We start from the raw sequence: 5241 nt of genomic DNA, 5'->3' as shown, positions 1-5241 counted from the left end.
CCTGTGGGCGGGGCGCGGCGGAGGCGCGACGGGATTGGCTGGAGCGGGCGGCTGCGCAGTCTGCTGGGCAGAGGCTCAGGTCGCCGAGCTGGAAGCGCGACTGTGCGTGGGTGCTGTACGGGGGGTTGGGCGGAGAGGTGGGCGGCAGTTGGTGTGCGGTGAGTGTAGTAGGCTAGGGCGCTTTCGGGTCCCCATTGCAGCCCCCAGATGAGCCCGTAGTATTTTCCTTATATGATCAGGTCCCATTGCGGGCGGCGCAGCTTGCCCGGAGCCTGAGAGGATTATGAAAACGTGGCGAGCTAAGTGGGGCCAGGGGACCTGGAGCGGGGGCGTGAGGAAAGGGGGCAGCGGTTGAGGCTGGACGGGAGGGAGGTCTAGGGAGGCCTCTGCCGCGATCACTGTGAGTCCTGGCCGATGATGACGAGACCACTGCGCAATCTGAGTTCTGGGAACCAGGTGATGGAGTGTGTTCTGAGAACAGACTGAGGCCGGGCGAGCAGGAGGCGGCCGGGGCAAGGGAGAAGCGGAGAGCCCCTGGGTACCAGGGCTCAGAGGGCCAGGCTGCCTAGCGAGGGCTTCTTTGAGTGCTTGGGGTTGGTGGGTGGCATGAACGGTTTTTCTGAGTCGTCAGCGAATGCCCCTTCTAGAATCCTGCTTTTCAAACGCTTTGGTGACACTCTTGCAGTGTTGGGGTTTTTTTAAATCCAAATTTGTATTATGAAAACTTTCAAACTTACAGAAAAGTGGGAAGACTTGTACAGTGGACGCGTATCGACCCAATTGTTAACATTTTGCTATATTGCTGTCCACCTGTTCTTCCATCACTTATCTTTTTAACGCAGACCTTAGTGCTCTACACCCATGAACACATCAGCACACATTATTCATTTACAGTTCTTTTTAAGGCAAAATATCCACGTAATCAAATGTACAAATCTTAGACAAGCTTCACAAATGCTTATGTATAGGCCGGGCGCCGTGACTCACGCCTGTAATCCCAGCACTTTGGGAGGCTGAAGTGGGTGGATCACGAGGTCAGGAGATCGAGACCATCCTGGCTAACACGGTGAAACCCCGTATCTACTAAAAATACAAAAAAATTAGCCGGGCGTGGTGGTGGGCGCCTGTAGTCCCAGCTGCTGGGGAGGCTGAGGCAGGAGAATGGCGTGAACCTGGGAGGCAGAGCTTGCAGTGAGCCGAGATCGTGCCACTGCATTCCAGCCTGGGTGACAGAGCAAGACTCTGTCTCAAAAAAAAAAAAAAAAAAAAAAATGCTGCTCATGTATAGAGTGTTCATTTTCATACACACTTTTCAATTTGCCCTCTACATAATTAAGAAAGGTTAACTATCACAATTTCCCACTGCAGATCATCAGGTCTTTACAAAAAATGTACTATGTTTTCTCTAATTGGAAATGTCACTAGTGGGTGGATTCTAAAACCATTCAGTGAAAGGTTTACATATGTTAAAACATGTAAATATATGAGAGAATATTGACATAGTCTGCAAGTCTCATGAAGAGGAAAGGGTACCTTTACAATGGAGAAATCTTGCGGGTATTACTTCACCGAATTGTGAACTAATGGTGTCCCATCACCAATAAAGGGACAAACTGATGTCATGCGCTCCGCTTGCTACAGCGACAACACAGTCTCACTTGCGTAGAATTTCTCCTGAAAACATCTGGCCTGAATCTAATTATAAGGAAACAATGAGACAAATCCACATGGAGGTACATTCTACAAAACAACTGAACTCTTTAAAAACATCAGAGTGGTGAAAAACAAAAAATGGCTAAAGTAGGAATAGTATCACATTAAAGGAGACTAGAGATGTGACACATATTGTATGGGATCCTTAATTAAAACCTGGGTTAAAAAACTCTAAAAGACAGTATTGGGACAATTGGAGAAACATAAATTATAGATGACATGGTAATATTGACATTAAGTTTCCTGATCGTGATAATTATATTGTAGTTATGTAGGAGATTATCCTTTGTTCTTAGGAAATACATACTGAAATATATACGGGTGAAGAATCATGAGGCCTGCAACTAACTCTCAAATGACTGGAAAAAATGCATATATGTATATACAGTTATGTGTTGCTTAACCACGAGAATATATCCTGAACGATGTGCTATTAGGCGATTTCGTCATTGTGTGAACATCATGGATTTCACTTACACAAACCTTGATGGTAGAGCCTGCTACACACCTAGGCTATATGGTACAGCCTGTTGCTCCCAGGCTACAAACCTGTATGCATGTTACTGTACCGAACACTGTAGGCAGTTGTAACACAATAGTATCTGTGCATCTAAACATAGGAAAGATAGTGCATGACTATACACTGGCAGAGAAAGATACAGCAAATATGGCCAAATATTATGAACTGGGGAATCCAAATGAAGAATATACAGTTGTTTATTACTCTTTTTTTTTTTTTTTTTTTGAGACAGAGTCTTGCTCTGTTGCCCAAGCTGATCTCCACTCACTGCAACCTCCACCTCCCAGGTTCCAGTAATCTTCCTGCCTCAGCCTCCTGATTATCTGGGATTACAGGCATGTGCCACCCCATCCGGCTAATTTTTGTATTTTTAGTAGAGACAGGGTTTCGCCATGTTAGCCAGGCTGATGTCAAACTCCTGACTTCAGGTGATCCACCTGCCACCTCGGCCTCCCAAAGTGCTGGCATTAGAGGTGTGAGCCACTGCGCCTCGCCCATTATTCTTTTTCTAAGAGGGGATCTTGCTTGCTATGTTGCCGGGGCTGGCCTCAAACTCCTGGGCTTAAGGGATCCTCCTGCCCCAGCCTCCTGAGTAACTTGGGACTACAGGCATGTACCACATTCTTCTATTTTTGCAACTTTTCTGTAGGTTTTAACTCTTTCAAAATACAAGTTGGGAGAAAAAAATGTCCTTCAATTAAGCTACAAAATTGCTTGAAACAAGTTATTTTTTGAAAATATTTAGTCCTTTTCAGTTTTACATTATATTTAAGCAGGTATGTATTCTTGTAATTTTAATATCTATATTAAAATTGTTATAATTTTTGTCTAGATGTGGAGGGTTTCATGAGATGTAAAGTTATTGTTCTACTTTTAGACATTTAATGCTCAGTATTTTTAGAAATGCAATGTTATCATTTCTACACTTATTTTCCTATGCTTAAACACAGTTTCTCCTGCTTTCCTATAACACTAAAAATTGACAGTGGCTTAAGCAGCAGTGGCTTTAGAAGTTTCAGTAATGGAAACTGGGGAAAGCTGACCAAGACAGTAGGGCCTAAGACAACTTTTAAAATGAGTACGTGAATCTGAATGAGTGAGGCAAGTGAATTTGCTGATGTTGAGTAGTTTGGAATGTTATGTGTATGCTCACTGTTAATCTAATTGCTGTGGAAATAACTTCAATTTTTGTTAATTAGAAGGCAAATGTTGAATGTGGTTTTATTCTTACAATGAATACTAACTCTTCAGAAAGTTCAAGTTGCCAAGGAAGAACATCAGATGAATGAAATTGTTTGCAGTGGCAAATCCATACGGCCTGCAGCAACTCACTTCTTGCCTCCTCAAAGGAAAGAAGCATAAGGCAGAGTGAGAGACCGAGGCAAGTTTTTGAGCAGGAGTGAGAGTTTATTAAGAAGTATTAGAGCAGGAATAAAAGTAAGTAAAGTACACTTGGAAGAGGGCTCAGTGGGCAACTTGAGAGATTCAGCTGTGCCACCTGACCCTTGATTTGGGGACTGATACATTGGTACGGTTCTAGGCCTTGCATTACTTCTTCCAATTCTTCCCTTGGGGTGGGCTGTCCGCATGCTCAGTGGCCTACCAGCACTTGGGAGGGGCGGCATGTGCAGTGTGTTTACTGAAGCTATGCACATACTCACTGGAGACATTCTTCCCTCACCAGTCTTTTTTCTAGAGGAAGTTCATATACCAGTTAAACTCCGCCATTTTGCCTCTTAGTGAGCATGTTTGAGCCCACTCTCCCAAAATCTTATCCAGCAGCTGCTTATCACCATATTCTAGTATTTTCCATCTATTGGGAGAATGTCTTTCCCTGACACCAGTTGAGACCAATGATTATTTTAGATAGTTTAACAACTTGCCTGACCATCACCTGATAGTGCTTGACATTCCTGGGTGGGGTGGGGGAGATTTTCTCCTGCCCTGTTCAAGTCTGCCCAGCTACCTATTCTAAGGGAATATAGACAGGACGTAATACAGACACCAATTTGCCAAACTCCCTCATGTTGTTTACCCTAAGTCTTTATGTGTTCCCAGTACCTCTAAGGCACTATCTCAAACTTTAGACATTTTTCTTTCTCTACTTGTCTGAAGGTTATTTGCAGGGTCTGTATCTTTGGCTCCACTTTCATGTGTAACATAACCTTAGGCAAATCTTCCTTGGATCTAAGTTTACTCTGTAAATACTAATGTTGGTAGAAAGAGACAATGCCATTGTTGCCTTTCAGCCAGAAACCTCCAGAAACACACCTAGTTGAACAAGTTGGGTTTAATGTCTTTGGAAGAAGGGAGATTGCACATCATGGGTGTGCCTTTGGGAACTGCAGCACATCTCAGTAAAAGGGTGGTAGGATTTGGGGTTTGGTTAGGTGATTTGGGGAGGATCCAAGGAAGTACAGGTTCACTCTGTATTGGGTACTGTCAGGAAGTAGGGACAAGTCTTTGGGTATCAGTACTATTCAGGGTTCTCCAGAGGGACAGAACTAATAGGAGATATACACACACACACACACACACACACACACACACACACATATATATGAGAAAGGGAGTTTAAGGCCAGGCGTGGTGGCTCACACCTGTAATCCCAGCACTTTGTGAGGCTGAGGTGGGCAGATCACGAGGTCAAGAGATTGAGACCAGCCTGGCCAACATGGTGAAAACCCGTCTCTACTAAAAATACAAAAATTAGCTGGGCGTGTTGGCACACATCTGTAGTCCCAGCTACTTGGGAGGCTGAGGCAGGAGAATCACTTGAACGCAGGAGGTGGAGGTTGCAGTGAGCCAAGATCGTGCCCCTGCACTCCAGCCTGGTGACAGAGCGAGATTCCGTGACCCCGTCTCAAAAAAAAAAAAAAAAGAAGGCGGAAGGAAGGAAGAGAGGAAGAGAGGGAGGGAGGGAAGGAGGGAGGGAGTTAGTTTATTAAGGAGAATTGACTCACAGGATCACAAGGTGAAGTCCCACAATAGGCCGTCTGCAGGCTCAG

General features: G+C 44.6%; 2 non-coding genes across 2 annotated transcripts; both read left to right on the top strand.

Annotated features, from left to right (window-relative positions):
- Nucleotides 1-180: 180 nt before the first annotated feature.
- LOC117064276 lies at nt 181-324 on the top strand. The gene has a single exon (XR_004429349.1).
- An 84-nt stretch (nt 325-408) lies between these two features.
- Nucleotides 409-491, top strand: LOC117064271. Its single transcript, XR_004429345.1, has one exon.
- Nucleotides 492-5241: the final 4750 nt, after the last annotated feature.

This window comes from Trachypithecus francoisi, unplaced genomic scaffold (genome assembly GCF_009764315.1).
Source record: "Trachypithecus francoisi isolate TF-2019V2 unplaced genomic scaffold, Tfra_2.0 Lachesis_group19, whole genome shotgun sequence".
Lineage (NCBI taxonomy): Eukaryota > Metazoa > Chordata > Mammalia > Primates > Cercopithecidae > Trachypithecus > Trachypithecus francoisi.
Note: the sequence above shows the minus strand (reverse complement) of the source record. Positions and strands in the feature narration are given on the sequence as shown.